Consider the following 20,986-nt stretch of genomic DNA (forward strand, 5'->3'; position numbering starts at 1 on the left):
GTTATCGTACATTCTCCACACGACAAATGAAACGTGTGCATTTCTGGTCTCCAACGTTCAATCAACGTACTAATCAAACCTGGGACCAACTTGTATTCTCGCACAAATGTTACATACCAAAATCCAGCTTGTTGCAAGTTTTCTTCTATCAATCGGTGTGGCTTGGGCAGATTATGTAGTCGATGACGAAGGAGTCGCTGCTCATCCTCATGCAATTAAATAATTCAAAAAATTTATCACAATCATAAATTAATATTCAAATATTTAAAATAATTCATTAAACAAACATTTTATTTTACTAAATTAGAATAACACCATTATTCTCAAATGAGTTGAAATATGTTCATTGTCAAGTCTCAGCATTGGAATTTAGTCAGCCATTTGAATGAATCTGTAAAAAAAATTAAACAACAATATTTATAAAATCATTTAATATAATCTAATATAAACTAACTAACAAAACAAATTTAATATAATAACTTATAAACTAATAAACTAACAAACTAAAATTTTTAAAATATAACTTTAACGCGCCCTTAATCAACTAATAAACTATTCTTTTATATAATTTAAACTAATAAACTATTTTTTAATTATAATATAACTTAAACTACTAATAAACTAATTAACTAAATTTTTTATATAATATAAATTCAACAAACAAATTTATTTAACTATTTAACTAACTACAAACTAATTAAATATTTTTTATATATAACTAGCGACTAACAAAAAAACTAATTAAATATTTTTTATTAATGTATGATTTAACTTAAACTAACAATAATATAACTTAAACTAACAAACTAATTAACTAAATTTTTGTTTTACCCTAAAGTAACAAACTAATAATTTAAAATAATAAACTAATTTAAATAAAATAAAAAAATTACCTCACGATGTTTGCCTCCCTTTCTTCTTCTTCCTTTCCTTTCTCTCGGCACTCTTCTCCCTTTATTTCTTTTATGCTTCGTTAACCCTAGATTTCACCCTATATATTAAAGCCACGGCTGCTTCAATTCATGCAGCAATAAATGAAGAAATCACGGGCCTCCATTGCAGCAATAATTACTGCATTAAGCAGCGAAAATGATGCTGCATGAAGCGGTGAAATGATGCTACAATAATGCAGCTATTAAAGCTGCATGGGAGCAGAGGGAGCAAGCGAGCATGAGGTGAGCAGGCGGCAGGAATCTCGCCAGTTTGGTCGCCGGGATCATATGGCGACCTTATAGGTCTCCCGGCATACATGGCGACCTTCATTTCAGTAGGACGATGGGCGTGCATGGAGACCTACACGCATGCAAAATGCAGCAGCTCACCACAGCTCGCAGGAACGGCATGGCGATCTCCTTGGTCACCTGGAGCGCCTGGCGACCTACGCTTGCACTGTGGAATTCGCCCTATCTTAGCAAATAATATGGGGAGAGCATTATCTCGTGAAATAAACTTTCCCAACACATTATCTCGTGGAATTAGCCAATTTCAAATGTGATAATATAAAAATAAGCCTCCATATTTTAACTGCTAATATAGTGTATTAAGAATAATTATTAGTGTAAACTATACATTTAGTATCTAACTATCATTTTTGTTTTGTTTTAGTCACCAACTATTTTCTTTTTCAAAATTATACTTAACATTTAGTTTTGGTTTCATTTTGGTCATCCGCCGTTAAAAAATTAACGATGATACTGCCATGTCACCAAAAGATAATATTATGTCATCATTGAAAAAATAAAAAATGTCATACATTTCTATTAATTTTTAACAGTGGTTGACTGAAATGTAACGTTAGGTATAATTTAAAAAAATAATTAGGTGATCAAAACAAAAAAAATAATAGTTGAAATAATAAATATGTAGTTTACCTTAATTATTATTACTGAAAATCTTAAGTGTAAAATGAATAATAGAATCCAATAAAAAATTGAGAGATATTGAAAATGATATCATTGGACAATCCTTGTGTATGAAAAAAATATCTGCTGAGAGATTCATTTATCAAAATCAAGTCTGCGACGTGGATTTTATCTCACGTTGTTTTTTTCTAAATCAAAGGAATTAGTAAATATTTCAAAATAACATTAACATCTTTTTATTTGCATTTATTACCCATAAATCAATTTTTCCCATGGTTTAATTTTGACATTATTCGCGAACTAAGTAATCTTAGTGGTTAAGAAATTTGTTGTTATCTTTTAAGTTTTCAAGTTCGAGCACCACACATGTACGAGTATGACATTTATTGTCAAATAGTTGGTAGTTTTTAAACAGATAATACATTGAATCAAAAATAATTTTGGCATTAGCTTTATAGAGGGAAAATGTGGGGGAAAACAAAATAAAAGAAAACGAAAACAATAGAATTATATTTTTAAAGGGATAATTCACATTTTAGTCTGAAATTTTCAACTTCTCTCATATTGATACATATTTTTTATTTTATTAATGTTAGTACTCAAATTTGTCTACTATTTTTCACATTAGCATCTAAAGTATTTCTAGTCCACTTAATATTTTAATTCAATTATCTCTTTTTATATCGGTAGTTTTTTAACAATTTTAATTTCTATAACTTTTATATTTTGATTACTTTTATATCTTTTAAAATATACAATTTTTTAATTATTATATATTTTTTATTTTTTATAATTTCTTATAGGGTTTTATAATTTTAGTTTATGACGTGGTAATCTCTTACCCACCCTAGTTTAATATTGTTACGAAGAAAATATTAATTTTAGAAAAGTAGACGAATTTATGTATCAACATGGACGAAAATATCTATATATTAATATACAAAAAATCGGTATCAACAGATTTAGTTCAAGTGGTAAGCAACTTGATATTGTTTAAGCAATGTCAAGTTTGAACCCTTGTGTATGCAGAAAATATCTGCCGGAAAACTCACCCACCAAAAACAGGAGTGCAATACGGGTCGGTTTAAATTAATCAGAGTGAAGCCTTAAAATTGGAGAGCAACAAAAAAAATATACTAAAAATTGATGAATTCAAATATTAATGTAATAAAAATATATATCAATATGAAAAAGTGAACACTTCATAAGTTAAAATGTGACATTTCAAATCGAGGAAGGGTTTTTATTGATGAAAAGTGAAACGTTTTTCTTAGATACTTTGAATTCAAATAACATTATATGTATGATGTATAAAAAATTATCCAAGCAATAATTAAGACATATACTATTACAAGATCGCAAAAAATAATTAAAAATATGATTTTTCTTAATAAATTTAGTATGAATGGGTATTATACATATTGTATTCATGCATTTTGGTATTTATAATTTATTTTAATTAAGTATTTAAATTTAACTTTTATTATAATAATTATTGAAATTTTAAATGGTTTAAGACTCAAATCAATATCTCTGTGTTTTTTTATGTAAATTTGTACTATATGAATTTAACTTTTTATCCAGATAGGTTAAAATAACATAATTATCAATTTTAATCAATAAATCAATTTTTTAAATATTTAGATTAAAAAATTAAATTTAAATTTTAGTTTAAACCTACAGAATCAATTCAGTGATACCTTCGGATAAAATAAACAAAATTTAAATATAAGTATTTAATTAAATAAAAAATCATAAGTGTCAAATAAGAAAAATAAATTAAATTTAGGTAAAATAATATATCTTTTCAAATTCTATTCTCTTCGATTGGAAGAAAATGATATCCGTCCTAACTAGATCTTAAAAAAAGTAAATTATTAATTTAATACCTAAATTATCAATTTTTATCCATTTTAGTACTAAACTTTTAATTTTTTAAAATCATACCTAATATTTAGTTTTCATTTCATTTTAGTACCCCCGCCATTAAAAACATTACACGTTTAGTAACTAAACTTTCAATTTTTCCAAATTTAATATTAAATTTTGAACAATAGTACTAAAATGAAACAAAAACTAAAGTTTTTTACGATAGAATACAAAAATGAAACAAAAAAAACTAAACTTTAGGTATGATTTTGAAAAAAATTAAAAATTTAAGTATTAAAATTGATTAAAATTGATAGTTTAGTATTAAACGCATAATTTACCAAAAATCTACACACTACTATATGCAGTCTGATGTTGAACTCTCAACTTCATTATGGGCTTTGTTTTGTTGTGCAGTAATTAATTTATAGTTAATTTGAGATAATTTTTAATTTAAATATTATCATGTTTACCTTAAAAATTATATAAATTTATAATATTTTCAGTTGCAATTAAATTAATACATTACGCGATTTTAAGGTTTACAACGAAAAAAGTATATAAATTTATAATATTTTCAGTTGCAACAAAAAATATTATAAAAAATAATATTTTCAATCTAAAATATTATCATATTTAACCTAAAAAGTTACGCTCTCAATAATATTTTCAGCTACAACCAATTTTTGTCATTTTTTTTAACTTTATATTAATAAGTATTTTTGAAAAAAAAATCCTTCATTCTGACCCACAAAATGATTCATTAATCTAATCTTTTTATTGGATGTGTCAACTGACCTGCAAAACCAGATTAAGGTAAATTTTATTTTACATTTTTCATTAAATTATTATTAATTAATAAAATGTAAAACTAATATAAAATATTATTTTATATAAATCTTAATTTTTTCCTCCTTATCTTTTATTTTTCTCAAACTTGGTTCATATATAAAATTTAACTTAAAGCATATCTATTTCTTTTTTACTTTAAATGTCTAAAGATATTTTTATCAAAATAAATGCACACCATTTCATTTCATTGTCATTTTAACTTTAAGATCAAACTATTATCATCCAAGAAAAAAAACCCATTATTCAATGGATAGATGACATATTCTTTTATTTTTTCAAAAAAAAAAGTAGTAATATGCATTTTGATTTATTTATTATTTTATGTATTTTAAAATATATGACCTTAAAATAATAACAGGCTAAAACATTAAATAAATTAATTTTGAAAAAAATAGACACATAAAACAAATATATAATTGGAGCACTTACTATAATTAAGTCGTAAAGTTTATGTTAACTTCTACTTTTTTTTGAATTAATTTATTATAGTAAATTAAAGTACTTAAATGTATCTTTTATAAAATTTATCATCAAATCATTCAAAATAAATTCTATAGTAGTAGAATTTAAACAAAAAATCAAAATTGGGTCACAAAACTTGTCCCATAGCTAAAAAAATATATACAAAAGTAACCTTCAATACCCAGCAAAATATTATGGAAAATTTACCCTGCCCCCACCCGTAGGTAAAAAGGGTACCCTTGAAACAAAGTATGTCCAAAATACCAAACTATGAACACTTCCCTAAGCCTACAACTCCAAGCCTTAAGTTAAATACTATTTAGGTAACCAACAATTGATTGGTCTTATGGATGAGACACTAGATCCTTTAGGTAAAGTTAGGAGTTCAAATATTGACATTTGCGAGTATAACAAACTAGATTGGGATGATCACCCTCGCCTCTGCAATACCCTATCTAAATTAATCGATTAATAACTCAGATATAGGTTGTTATATATATATAAAAAAGGACTATTCAGATCACATCTCAATTGGATGAAAGACTATAACTACCTCAAGAGTTCACTATAAAAGAAATTCTGCTCATTTTGATTTGCAGGTCTCTCTAGAAATATTAACATTCATGTTAAGTTCTGATTCCAACATTGTCTTTACGCCTACACAACAGAGCTATAAATTTGAACTGTAAATCAAGCAAGCAACATATACAATCTAAGGGGCAACAAAACCTTTACATGTCTCTACATAATACCATAAAAAGTTTATATTCTTACAGGTTAGAGCTATCTTTTTGGTACATAAAATAAACCGAACTTGCTGACAAGCCTCAGTATATAGTAATGGAAAGTAAGTCCAAAAACAAATAGTAGCAGTACTGGATCAACATATTTTATAGATGCATGTGTATGTGTCACTGCAAGAAGTAATAACTTGCATTACACAATAGAGTGGCCTCCTCAAATGCAAGTTAAAGGCTGGTTATAGCTACTGAATCAAGTTTCTTAGTGCCATTCTCCTTCTCTGGCAACAAGAGTCCAATAGAGGATGAATATACCTGAAACTGCACTCACATCATCATTTAGATCACTTTCAGCTCGAGTTTAAATTTTTTTAAGCCGTCTTATGTAAACTAAAACAAAAGCACGTTCAAATATAGTGAACTCAGAGATTAACACTGATGTGGGTAGCTAAACAACAGCAATAAAAATAATAGTAATAGTAACCGTTTTTAATGGTGATAGAATGGAAAAAAAAATCGCACATTTACTAGGGTGTAATCGAGACATGCCAAGCTTGAATAGTGGTAAGCTCAAGCTCAACTTAATATTTGGAGCTCCATACTAGACTGGAGCTCGACTGAACATTAAAATATAACTCGAGATATAATCAAGCTACTCGAGCTTGATTAAACCCGATTACCAATTTTTTTACTCAAACTCAATTATTCGAGCTTAATTAAGCTAGTTTGTATTTAAGCTTGAGCTCACACTCGAATTAAGTGTCTGTGCATGCAAAATAAGGGTATTTATGTGATTTAATAACATAAAATATTTAAAAAACGTATTAAATGAAAAGCAAGATTAGTCTCGCAATATTATGGTGCTTGAATTCCATTCGAGCTACTTGAGCTCGGCTCAATTATTACCGAGTCGAATTCAAGTTTCTTTTTGAGTCAATCGAATAGCTTGCGAATATTAGTGTCTCATTTACACCCTCTTCTTGAAAGCCAGGTTTTGCAATCTAAAATCCTCTATAACTTGAAAGAACATTTATTAATAATTCTTTATTTTTCTGGTAATTTATCAAATAATTATTCTATTCTAACTAAATCAGGTTTTTCCAGTGGTCCTAGTTTAACAATATGTTTATCGGTTTAATGAACCAAAGAACAAATATTCAAAAAAAATATACACACGCTAATGTTAAAATAAGCGACAATACCTGTTTTACAAGCTCTTCACACTTACTAATCAACTGTCGAACTTTAGCAGCTCCAGATTCTCTTACCATATCGGTCTTTAAAGTAATGAAGTCCACCTATTAAGTTCAAGCAATACAAAAGGGGAGTTTAGAGTTTAAGTAACTTCTGGTAGAAAGTAGGGACATCTAGATACTGTCCGAAAAGAAGACATAAGGATTACCTCTTTCACGACATCTTCAACCTTCTTTTGCCTTGCTTCCAACTCATGTCGCTCAGACAAGACCTCTGACTTCATACTGTTCAAATATTTAGTATATTCCTCAAACTTGAGATCTTTTTTTCTGTAACTGCCTTAGGTGTTCTTCCAACCGTCCAACTGGTGAAAGAATAAGCTAAAGGTTTAAGCATCTACGAAGTGATTTGAAAATGAAGTACAATAACAGAATGATACAACAGAGCTTGAATAAGAACCTGCCTTTTCCTTCTTGTTCAATCAGTTTAGCCTCTAGTGATTTGTCAAACACAGCATCATTACTTAACTTAGCTTTCATACTCTTACATTCTTTTTCAACTGATTTTGCGGAGTTCACCTATTAAGACGAAAATTTTGTTCCAAAAGACAAGCTATAGAAAACATAAAAATGGAGGTCAAAGACACTAATACTCAGTTTAAGAGAATAAGCACATACGAGGATCTGGTCCATGATCAGTGTACCTGTTCATGCATAGCTTGCATTAAGGCAAAGTGCTTTGACATTTTTTTATGAGCCTGTAGAAACACTCAATATCAAGAATTTGTTATCATCTTTTTCTACCATATGATGTTCATAATGCATGCATGTTGACTAGATGACCATGTACTTTAATGCTTTTCCAGATATTTAGCTTTCTGAATATACATGTATAGTTGGCTCTTCTAATTTAAAATTAACTATTAGTGTTTCTTTCAGCTATTTGAGATGAGAAAAATAAACGCATACTGTCTTTCTTCTCATCCTGTCAACCAGTTATTGTTGAACTGCGAAAAAGAAAAATGTACTTTGATTGCAAATAGATACACGAAATTCAGCTGAGCTTTGACAGTATGAAAGAATACAGAATCAAGCTTTCTAAGGGAAATTTAAAGTTTGATAGTCCAATTATAGATCTATTTGTTCATAAATCATAACTCAAACGTATGCATGTGAATAAGCATACATCCCAGCTCATATTTTATCGGTCTAGAGCTCCAAACAGAATTCAATCTTGTGGGAGCAATAAATGATTCCAAATTTTCCCAACAGCACAGGGTACAAAAGCCAAAGAGTGAGCAAGAAGTTCAGCGACAACATACGACTGAGCACTTCAAAGATGGAGATACAAACAGCAACATGACAGATCTTGCACAAAAGGTGAGGTATGCAATTGTTGAACTCCCACATAAAACAGAAAGATGAATGTGCATTCTACACAAAACAGATAGATGAATCTTCTCATGATGCATTGCATTCTATTCCATAGGTAGGAACGCATTTAACTGAATACAAGCAAGCAAGCTAAGCGCTCATCCAGTCAGCTTTCAGAAAAATGACAGAGTCTAAAGACACCTGATACGGTAGTTTATGAGAGATGCATACCTTGCTATAGACCTCAACAGTGGCATTTTTCTGCTGAAAAGACTGCATAGCTGACCTTTCTGCATTCTTTGCCTCATCTCGAGTTAATTTCTTCTCCTCCAAAGCTCTCTTTTGGGAAAAATTGCAAAGAACGAAACATAGAAAATAATGTTTTAGTGCAAAGGACAATCATACCAACCAGTGTTACCTAATTCGCCCCCCACCCCAACGAATCTAAAATTAAATAAGTATATCATGTTTAGTGCAAAGGACAATCACCAGTCTTACTAACGAATTGTGTAATTGCTTACTACCATAGGTAAATAAATAAATATCATGTTTTGCCTATTATAAATAGTCTTAATATACTATTTGGTACATGAGTTTGTTGCCTTCTTCAAATGTCGTCCGTATGTTTTTTTACCAAGTTGGTACCTATATTTGTTAAACATTACATATTTGTGACTCTTACGAGTGTAGTACCTGTGTATTCTTTTTTTACCAATTTGGTACCTATATTTTTTCAGACATTACACATTTAGTACCGATCATTTTGTGTAATGTTTAACAAATACAAGACCCAAAAATGTAATATCTGGAAAATATGTGTACCAAATTGGTAAAAAAGAAAACAAAGGTACCATATTTGTAGATGTGACAAAGTCAGGTACCAAATGATATATTAAGCCTTCTTAATACATACATAAAAACAGAAACCACAATAAATTAACTCTCCATTTTTACTTACGAGAATTCCATTTGGAATGGAATGATTAGCACATATACTAGGTTTGAGAATCAATAACAGCAATGCCTTACATACCTGAACCATAATTACTAAAGTTAAACTTAATATGAAGGAATATGCACCTGTATTTTATCTGGCGACTGAACTATTTTGAACATAGATTTACATTTTCTTGGACACTTTGAACAAGGTCAAACTCAGCTTGAGAAATCTGTAAAAGGAGGCATTTGAATGTAGAAAGCAATAATAGCTTACACTAACGCTTAAAGAGGGGAAACTATAATCGATGTAAAAAGTAAAAAGGAAAGTGAACCTAAAACCTCAAAACTGTTATTTCGAAAAGGGAAATCAACATTAGGATCAAATGGTGGCCTAACCATGAAAGAGAGAAGATCCTCTATGCAAATGAAGAATATAATGTATGTATCTCATCATATGAATAGGAACCTAGATCAAACACTACTATGGAAAATCCTTTAGGTTAAAAGACACAAGGCAGTTAGGTGAAAATACATTGACAACAAACAGAAAATTTTCTTTAGTTAACCATAATTATACACAGATGACGGATATAAATTTATGCATGTAACATGGTCGAGTTTGAGTACAAGTATTCTCTTCAATGTCAATCAAAAAACCTGGATAGGTTAACTCTCCACACAAAATTGAACACTTGTCAGCCATGCCTAAAGCAGTGAAATACAACTTTATCAAGTGATAACATTCTAACATTCTCATCCATTTTCCCATTCTTCTCCTTCAAATTTCGAATCGAAGTTCTCAGTGACATCTGATTACTGTTGAAGCCAGCAATCATCTCACGCAATTCTTTAACTTTTGACTCTACCTCTTGAACTAGGGGCAACTCCCTTTCTCTTGCTTCATTATAACCTGCAATCTCTGCATTCAACTGCATGGAAGAGATATGATGAAAATTGACCTTTACACTGAAGTATGACAAGTCATTCTTCATATACCTGATAAATCTTAGTCTCCTGCTCCTTCCGCTGATCATCTAGAAGGGCCAGTTCCTCTACTATTGGTCTTAGAAGATTCATTTTTGTTTCTCTGAGATGGAAACCAACAAACAGAATACCTTAACGCATGAAAGGTTGGAAAGGATTGGAGAACCGATTAAAGGGAATTTTCTGTGACAAACTGTTGGTTGCGAACCCAAATTTCTAATAAATGACTGACAGAGATGAGGACTAATCTAAGAAAATTGGGATTAGGAATATAAATATACCAAAAATAGTGTTAATCCGCTTCCGCTTGCTCATGTCTAAATCCACTCCAAATCTCCAATAGTTGCCCTCTAGACTCTCAATTTAACCAATTTACTACTTTCATGCAAGAGAGCATTAGTGTTAAAGTATAACATGGGAAAAGCAGCTATATTGGTCATCATGGAACTGTCCACAACTTTTCTCTAAAAACTGCAGCATGATAATGTTCTGTTAGTCACCAAAGATGTCTGCTCTAACCCATAAAGATCATTATGCATTGATTAGGCTGTGGTTTTATAAAGAAAAGGTAACCCTTCCGCTTATCAATGAACCTTGTCAGTTGTCAAGAAGTACAAAACCAAGAGACGGGTTTTAGACTGCCAAAGCTGATAACACCTTATAACAGGCACAATCCGGCAATACTTGCATCAGCATCCTTTTTGGATCATGTACTAGCAGTCCTCAAAATTATGATCTACACCCTTGTCTAAGGGGCTAGTGTTATAAGGTAATCCAACATTGACTGGTTAAAGAATGTGGTTCTGTAAACAAGGGCAACTCTTTCATGTAGGAATTATTTTAATTATTATTGTGGTTTACATTATTTTGTTTGAGTCTACGTTTTTTCTTATATACATATTTTTAACTAAATATCTAACGTGTCATGTGATTAAGCGTAGAACTTTTAGTAAGAATTCTGTTTTAAATACTCTAATAAAAGGATAATATGATCAGTTTTTTCATTATCATTAAGAGAGTTTAATAGAAAAAATGGCTGGAAATAAACCAGAACCCTTTTCTTTTTATTCCTTCAATTAGTTTTGTCATCCTCTTTCAATTTTTTTTAGCTGTTTATATACTCCACTCCCCCACTCTTCCTTTGTCAAGACACCGTTTCTCAAAGAACAAATCCATAAGAACAATCTTTAGACCCTCAAAGCATACAATATCTAATAGTGCCCAAAACCCAACCATCTCTGCATTTAAGCTCCCCCGACCCAATTACAATTATGAAACCGATTATATTCTACTCTTAACATGGTAAATTTAAATAAACATTTCGCATCCCGGCTACTTTAACCTACAACTGACCTGATAAAAAGGGCAATGCAACAATTCCTTGACTAACCATTGAAAGGCATAACAATGTAATCCCACATGTTCCTGTTTTTACGCAACTAAATTAAAGTAAATAAAAACCAAAACTTTTGAAGTCAGAACATACTTGTAAAGACAAAAATTAAGGATTGCGCTGAGGAAATGCTCGGTCCGACGCGGATCAGGCTTAAACAAATCCCTAAGGTTAAATTGCAGCGGACATTTAAGAGACTCCATCACCTCTGTTAGCGTGCAATACAAATTCATAACATGGAATGACCCGATTAGAAGATCCGGGTTCTCAATTTGCTCCAGTGCTGAAAACTCAAATTGCCCTTGGTCTTCCCTGCCAAAAATGAAAAAGAAACGGAAAAAAAGTAAGGAAACAAAAAAGAAGAAAGCAAATTGCTGTTATGGGGGAAAGGAGCGAACTCGTTGAGAGCATCGAGGTAGATAAGGAGGCGCGTGTAGAGATTAGAGACGAAATCGGGTTTGATATTCTTGAAATCGTTGTCGGTAACGGCGGCAATCTGTGATTCCGCCAGGATTGAAATTATGTCAGCGCGTGAGAGTACGGGGTAATCGAATGTCGACATGTTTGTTTTTTTCTGGATGAGAATTCCGGTGGTTGGTCGCCCGGAAAGTGAGGAGAGAGTTGAGGAAATAGTACAATAGTTTCCCGCCAAAGTTATATTTGAGCTTTTAAGGAACTTCACTCCTTTTTTTATAGGGTAAACTATATCATTGAACCCCTAAGTATTATTTTTTTTTCACTTTGATTATTGATCTTTTAATTTTATCATTCAGGCCACTCAACTATTTAAATGAATTCAATCAAGTCACTTATCGTTAAAAAATTAGCGAAGAGTCTAATGTGATTGTTATCTACTAGAGGTGAGGTAGACGTACTGCTTTTATGATTTTATTTATGCAGTTAGAAAATAAGAAAAGATACAAATTAAAAATATTAATGCTTTATTGGAAAAATACAAATATGTTTAATATCTTTGAAAAAAAAACCTTTCATTTTTGGTTCATTCATCATGTTCAATCTCCTCACATGATTGAAATCTTTATTTAACTTCTTGAGCCAATAGCCCTTTAATTTTTGTGTTAAAGTATATAATCAACGATTACACCATTCTTGAGAGATATTCTGAGATATTTTTTTAGAGATATATTTGGATTTAGGGTAAACATCAACCCCTTCCATTTAATGTAGTGCCTTCTACATTTCAAATTTTGGTCTTTCAGCCCAAAATGAATAGCATATATCATCATCATGGACTAAATACAAGTGTGAGATATGGTAAGTGAAAAAAAATGATGGGTTTGTTTGAAAAATGAATGGTCATGATGTTTGGAGGTGACCTTTGGCGAAGAGATACAACTCTTGGTGAAAAGGTATGATGTTTGGTGAATAGTCAGGACTTGAATTTGCATCTTTTGGTGAATAAGTAGTTCTTGAAATGGAACCTTTTAGTGAAAAGGCACGACTTAAAAATGCGACTCTTCATGAAGAAGGTATGTCCTATGTTAAATCATTGTATCCTTTCATCTCCTCAACTCACTCTTCAACTCCTTAGCTTAGCTTTGAGCTCCCTTGCAGCTAGTTTCACTCCAAAAATTAGCTCCTTAACTTTTAGCTCCTTTGCAGCTGGTTTAACTTTGATCTCATTGGTTTAGCTTTGAGCTAATTAGCAGCTAGTTTAGCTTCATTACCTTATTTGTTTGGTCCTATAAAAGTAAAGCATGACATATAAGTAAATTATAGGATAAAGTATATACAAATGAAGCATATAACATAAACATCATGCACGCCTAAGTATGAATGAAATGCAAGCATACAGCAAATGAATAATATGTATAAACTGAAGTAATCATACATACTAAATATACATCAAACATAACATATACTTAGGGGTGTAAACGAGCCGAGTCGAGCTCAAGTATTAATGAGCTCGACTCAACTCGAAAACTCTGAAATGGAGCTCGACTCGAATCAAAAACTCGCGAGCTTAAAATTTTCAAGCTCGACTCGAACTCGAAATCCTGAACTAAAGCTCGTGAGAAGCTCGAAAAAGCTCAAAATGAAAAAAAAATCTTAAACTTAACTCGATTGAAGCCTCAAACTCGAACATGAACCTTAAATACATGAAATCTTACTGTATTTTTATAAAAAATCAATACATAAATATTAATATTATTAATAATTTATTTTTAAATCTTAATATATTATTGTTGAAAACATTTTGATGTTTCGATATAACAAATGAATTTTAAGATTTTGCAAATGATTTTCTAAGTATTTTCGATATAATTATTCGAATATCAAAATATTATTCCAAGTCTTTCAAAGTTCATTTTAATCCTTACTAAAGTGTAAAATTGTGTTTTATACTTAACTATTTAAAACAATTTTACAAAGTATTTCGAGCCATAATCGAGCCAAAAATATTTTCTTTTTAAAGGGTTTCAAGAAAAATCATATTGCCCAAGAGGTACAGATTCCCTCCAGGGGGAACAGATTCCCCCCAGGGGGTACCGATTCCCCCCCAGGGGGAACAAATTCCCCCCAGGGGGTACTGATTCCCCCTGTCTAACGGTCAAAAACAGATTGCACTTAGGGAACCGATTCCCCATAAGGGGGTACCGATTCCCCCCACGTTCCAAGTTGTTTTATTAATTATTTCTCATCCCCAAATGGCTCCAAAACATCCCCAACGACTATATACGACTTCAAACACATTCCAAGCTATAAATACAAGCTAAGGACACTTGAAGAAGAAGGAGAACAACTATCCAAGCAATCAAACACAAGAGAAGAGTTTTTCAATCTTATTTCATCTTTCTCTTGTAAATATTTTGTTCTTGTGAGCTTAATTCTTGTAAACACCTACCTTAGAGAGGTTTTCTTGTTTACATTTCTTATCATTTTGTAAAGGGGAAAGGTTCTAGCTAATCCTGTGTAAAAGCTAGGGAAAGGTTCTAGTTTAGCCCGGAAAAACTAGGGAGTTTGTAAGGTTACTCTTTATCCTCAAAAGAAAGAACAAATTAGTGAATTTGTTGGAAAATCCTTACTGAGGAGCTAAGGTAGTGGATGTAGACTTTGGTTGAGAAAGTTGAACCACTATAAATCGTTGTGCACTTCTCTATCTTTTAATCTCCTTACTCCCTAAACATAAAATCGTTTCGACCCCTCTTTACAAACCGTTCCGGTTGTCGATTCGAGCTTCCGAAAATCCTAACAATTGGTATCAGAGCCTAACTCGTTAAGAAGGTTTAACCACCTTTAGACGATCCTAGAAGAAGCTCTACCAATTCCCTACATAACCGAGAATATGACTTCCACCTCCGGCTCGTTCCACATGGAAGACTCTCTACCAACCGAAAAACCTCTATACTTCAATGGAGTCAACTATCATCATTGGAAGAAATTAATGAAGGTATTCATCCAATCTAATGATCTTGATGTATGGGAGATAATCGAGAATGGCTACTCTTCTCCAAAGAAGAAGGAGAAGAAGCGGAGTGACAAATAACGGAAGAAAGCTCAACTTAATGCCAAGGCCATGCACATGCTGTTTTGTGCATTTGGTCCTGAAATCTATGAAGGGGTTTCTTCATGTTCAAGTGCCAAGGAGCTTTGGAATAAGCTCGAGGAAATCCATGGAAACAAGAAAGAAGAACCAACAAAGGTGGTGTCTCTAATGGCTTATGAAGAGCCCGAGGTATCTTCTAACTCAAATGAATTTAATTCATATACGTTTGATGAGTTACAAGATGTTTTTAATAGGTTATATTCGGAGTTTGAGACCATGACCTCCAAATATAAGAAAATGATTTTAAAATTTAAAATTGAAAACGATTTTCTTTTGAAAACAAAAATAGATTTTGAAACCCAAAATGAAATTTTAAAAAATGATTTAGAGCTTTCAAAAATAAAAATTGATAGTTTTGAAAAACAAAATTTTGATTTAAAAGTTAAGCTTGAATGCTTAACAAAAGAAAAAGAAATCATTTTAAATAATTCATTTAGTTCAATAATGACAATATGCTCACATTGTCATTATCATGGTCATTTGGAACATACTTGTCCTTTGAAGAAAGGAAAACATTTTAAAATTAGGCAAGTATGGGTTCCGAAAGGAACAATGGGCATTGAAACTAACGTCCAAGGATCCAAAGCAATTTGGATACCAAAATCTATTTAAATGTCTCTTGTAGGTGTGTGGGAGCAATGGTGATGAGAGTGATGATAATCAAGATGCTCTAGCCACACATGAAAAAGGAATGGGTAACCTCTAAGTTAATGTAGTTCTCATGTATGTTGAAAAGATGATTATGATGAACATTTTAAAGTTATATTAATTTTTAAGAATTTTTAGTTCATCATAATAAAATTTTGGTCAAAATTTGTTTTAATGCAATTGATATCTCTCTAACAATTGATATCAAATTTTCAAATACTTTGATTTTACAAATTTTAAAATTTTTGACCTAAATTTGAATGTTTATGCATGTGGTTTCAATGAAAATGATATCTCTCTAACAATTTATATCAAAATTTTCAAATGCATAACATTTTTGGAAAACTTTATGCATATGCACTTAATTTTAACAATTGGTATTGATATCAAATTTCAACAATTGGTATTGCATAAAGTATTTTAGTCTTGGATATATTGAATTTCATGTGCTACTAACATGTTTGTTATTCTTTGTTGAAATTCAATTTTGTTTAAGTGTCTTGTTCTTAAAGCTAAATTTTATTTGGAATGCATTAATTGAGGGGGGGGGGGGCTTTGATTTTTTTTCAAATGATTTTTAAAATGTCAAATTTACTACTTACTCTCCAAAGTTATTTTGAACTTAAAAGATTAGAGTTTTTTTATTTAACAAAAAGGGGGAGAAGTGTTAAGGTGTTTTAAAGGGGAGAAGTGTTAAAGTAAGGGGGAATAATTTCAAACTTGAATTCAAAATCTTAAAATTACTCAAATGTTTTGTTATATCAAAAAAGGGGAGATTGTTGAAAACATTTTGATGTTTCGATATAACAAATGAAATTTAAGATTTTGCAAATGATTTTCTAAGTATTTTCGATATAATTATTCGAATATCAAAATATTACTCCAAGTCTTTCAAAGTTCATTTTAATCCTTACTAAAGTGTAAAATTGTGTTTTATACTTAACTATTTTAAAACAATTTTACAAAGTATTCCGAGCCTTAATTGAGCCAAAAATATTTTCTTTTTAAAGGGTTTCAAGAAAAATCAGATTGCCCAAGAGGTACAGATTCCCCCCAGGGGTACAGATTCCCCCCAGGGGGTAGCGATTCCCCCTATCTAATGGTCAAAAACATATTGCACTTAGGGAACCGATTCCCCATGAGGGGGTACCGATTCCCCCATGCTCCAAGCTGTTTTATTAATTGTTTCTCATCCCCAAAAGGCTCCAAAACATTCCCAACGACTATATACGACTTCAAACACATTTCAAGCTATAAATACAAGCTAAGGAACTTAAATAAGCAAGTGAACAACTATCCAAGCAATCAAACACAAGAGAAGAGTTTTTCAATCTTATTTCATCTTTCTCTTGTAAATATTTTGTTCTTGTGAGCTTAATTCTTGTAAACACCTACGTTAGAGAGGTTTTATTGTTTACATTTCTTATCCTTTTGTAAAGTGGAAAGGTTCTAGCTAATCCCGTGTAAAATCTAGGGAAAGGTTCTAGTTTACCCGGAAAAACTAGGGAGTTTGTAAGGTTACTCTTTATCCACAAAAGAAAGAACAAATTAGTGAATTTGTTGGAAAATCCTTGGTGAGGAGCTAAGGTAGTGGACAAAGACTTTGGTTGAGAAAGTCGAACCACTATAAATCGCTGTGCAATTCTCTATCTTTCAATCTCCTTACTCCCTAAACACAAAACCGTTTCGACCCCTCTTTGCAAACCGTTCCGGTTATCGATTCGAGCTTCTGAAAATCCTAACAATTATATTTTCGAGCTGCTCACGAGCTTTTCGAGTCGAATATCGAGTAGCTCATTTCGGCTCGTTAAGAACTCGAGTCGAAGCTCGAGTCGAGTCCATTCGATCCGAGTATTTATCAAGCCTTGATCGAGTTGATCTCGAGTAGCTCGCGATTTGTCTCGTCTCATTTACAGCCCTACATATGCTTAAAGATAAACATGTGGATTATATAATGCACCACATATCAAAATGAAATACATTATATAGTTTTTCTTTTAAGGCTGAATGATCATTAATATATTTGAAAGCATGTACGCACTTATGAGAAAGAACTTGTCTAAATTACATGGCCTTAGAACGAGTGATAAGTCCTTGTGGCATGACTTCTGGATTCGTTTCTGGTGTGCTCACGTTATCCCCCTTCTTTTAAGCTATTTCATCAAATAGTCACTGTCTTCATATGGGGAAAGATCTAAAATATTAAACGTTGCACTCATACTATTTCTCTAAACATATCTAATTTGTAGGCATTGTCATTCACTTTGTCAACTACTTGAAAATGACCATCTCCTCTTGGTAGCAACTTATATTTCTTTTGATTTGAAAACTTTTCTTTTCTGAAATAAACCCAGACCCAATCTCTAACTTTAAAAGTGATATGTTTATGTCCCTTGTTGTCTCATTATTCTTATTGTCGGTTTCATCTTTCAATATTCTCTCAAACTTGTTGATGAAATTTCTTCACAAACTCTGCCTTATTCTTGTCATATTTATTCATAACTTGTTCAAGAGACAGCAGTAAGAGGTCCATAGGAGTTAATGGGTTGATACCATATACAACTTTAAATGGCGAGCACTTTGTTGCAAAATAGATAGATCGATTATAGGCAAAGTACACGTAAGGCAAACTGTGACACCCCAAATTCTGGGCTAGTAGGTTTGGGTTTACCCAAAAGGTAAGTGGACCCCGTAGATTTCATGGTTTAAGTTGTTGGGTTTAATTGGGTTGGATTAAGGCCCAATTAGCTACATAAGGAGATTTTTAAGTATGAGACAAATTGTGAATGACCAAATGAGTAATTAGACCATTGATGGAATTTGAAGATAAATTTTGGGGATTTATTTCATTTTGGACTTGAGCTCTCCATTTTCCTCTTTTCTCTTCTTCTTCCACTTCCAAGTCTCCATAACATCAAGTGGTGGTAAGAACTCATTTTCTCAACTTTAATAAGTTGAAAATCCATCCCTCTACTCTATAACATTTTTATGTTAAGAAATCCTTGCATCTTTGTTGGCTAGAGGAAAAAGGGTGAAAATTCAACCAAGTTCAAAAATGAGAGTGCTTGCGAGCTAAAGGAGGTTCATTTCGGGATTCAAACATCAAGGTAGTGTATTTTTAATCTTTGGAGTATTAAGTTTACATAAATTTAGAGATTTTGCTAAGATTTGGTGATTTCAGCATTATAAGGTTTATCTTTGATTTCTCAAGCAAATCATGTTTTAGGTGTTAAGGAAGTGTTTTTATGACACCTTATGACCCTAATTAACTCTCTAAAGCTTTAGAATGAGTTTAGAAACCAAACCAAGTCATTTGGGATGTTTTTAAGTGTTTTTTGAGCCTCAAATAACCATTTTAAGGTTCGAGTATCGATACTGGATGAACAATATCGATACTAGTTAAATTGGGGCACAAATTAGGGATTTAGATTGGGAGTATCGATACTCAGGGTGATGGTATCGTTACTGATGCCCCATTTTCGTAACAAAATTCATTTTTGGTACCGATACTGATAGGGGTATCGATATTTGACCCTAGGGTATCGATATTGCAAGTAGAGTATCGATACTACTAACTTTGGATGGTTAGATTTAACCCGTTTGAGGCCTGTTAAAGCTAAGTACAATCTGTAATAGTAAGACTTAGTTTGTGAGGACATAAATACCAACATACATAGAAACACACATAAGAGTGTGTTACATTGGGTGTAACCATGTTAAGCATAATACGTTGTATTATCTTCATTCGACGACATATACATATATTTGGGATCGAGGATCGTTATAGGAGATTTCCGATAAGTGGTACAATGAATATGTCAGATTTAGTTGTAGCGGAAAGCATGAGCTTCGAGAATGTCAGTGAACCCAGAAAGTGTAAACTGTCCTTTTTAGTTCAAGAGGTTCTTAAGGGAATCATGATAAAGTCGAATAGAGTGTCGCTACTTAGAAATGAATCGAACCAGATATCGGGCTAATCAGATTTGTTGTTAATATATAAGCCTTCACACAACATTCTAGATGAGAGAATGAGTGACAACAACTAGTGTGACGTTGACTTTACTTTAGTGAGTCTAGCTATGTTAAGGAATACCCAATTACCTTAGTTTCCTTAGTGGGGCATTACCAGTGCGCAAGGTACTTCAAAGGCTAGCTAGGGTACGAGGCCTGAACACTCGTGAGGAGTGGGTTAGCGATGTCAGTATTTTGTGGCCTGTGGGCCTTAGATATGCATGGGTATTTATGTCAGTTTAGTACATTCAGGTAAGTTTCTGATGCATGTAAAATTTTGGTCCTTACTTCTAGGCTATTCCATATTCAAGGTAAGTTGGGGTGTTGTTCTGAGATACACGTAAAATTTCTCCGACCATACCACCAAACCTACCTCGGGTCTATTTTTTTAAGTCATGTATGTATAGTCCCATTAGTCCAGTATATCAGTTATGTTAAAGCTTGGCCATTGAGCCAATGCTTCAGTTATACATGAATTGTATCAATGTTATGTGACACCGAGTTCCTTTCAATGGTCTACTTGATGGCTATGTGAGGACCAAGAGATCATTAAGTTTGTTTTGTGGGAATTTCACCAATGCTATATGACACTGGTTTCCTCAATAACTAGTGTCTAATGGCTATGTGAGACCAGATACTAGTTAGGGTACATTCAAATACATATCATGGTAAGGTTTGCATTCAGATAATGCATATTATCTTTGGGTTTGCATTCAGAAAAGGCATAAGAGTATCAATGTCACATTTAGATAATGTGTAGTAATTACAATCATTAGGGTTAGAGACCCTTCAATGGTGTACTCATAAAGAGGCCCTTAGTAGAGGACTGAGGGAAACGTGAGACCCCTACTTCAGTGATAGAGCAGTAAAGCCTTAAGTAGGTATCACTTGATATAGGTCATGCATGCACCTACTACTCACTATCATGTCTTTAGCATGATTCTGTTTATGAAATTCTTATGATGCTTTAGATTAGCGATTATACTACTTGCTTTCTAAGCTCAGCCTTTGGATGTTTTCTTTTGGCAGGTCGGTAGGTTGGGCAATTCGTGGAGCACCGTTGTAGCAGGACTTCCAGCATCTCCAACAGA

General features: G+C 32.1%; 1 pseudogene; it reads right to left on the reverse strand.

Moving 5' to 3' along the window:
• Positions 1–1,068: 1,068 nt before the first annotated feature.
• Positions 1,069–12,317, reverse strand: LOC120176942 (annotated as a pseudogene).
• Positions 12,318–20,986: the final 8,669 nt, after the last annotated feature.

This window comes from Hibiscus syriacus, unplaced genomic scaffold, assembly GCF_006381635.1.
Source record: "Hibiscus syriacus cultivar Baekdansim isolate YM2019G1 unplaced genomic scaffold, ASM638163v2 tig00112261_pilon, whole genome shotgun sequence".
Lineage (NCBI taxonomy): Eukaryota > Viridiplantae > Streptophyta > Magnoliopsida > Malvales > Malvaceae > Hibiscus > Hibiscus syriacus.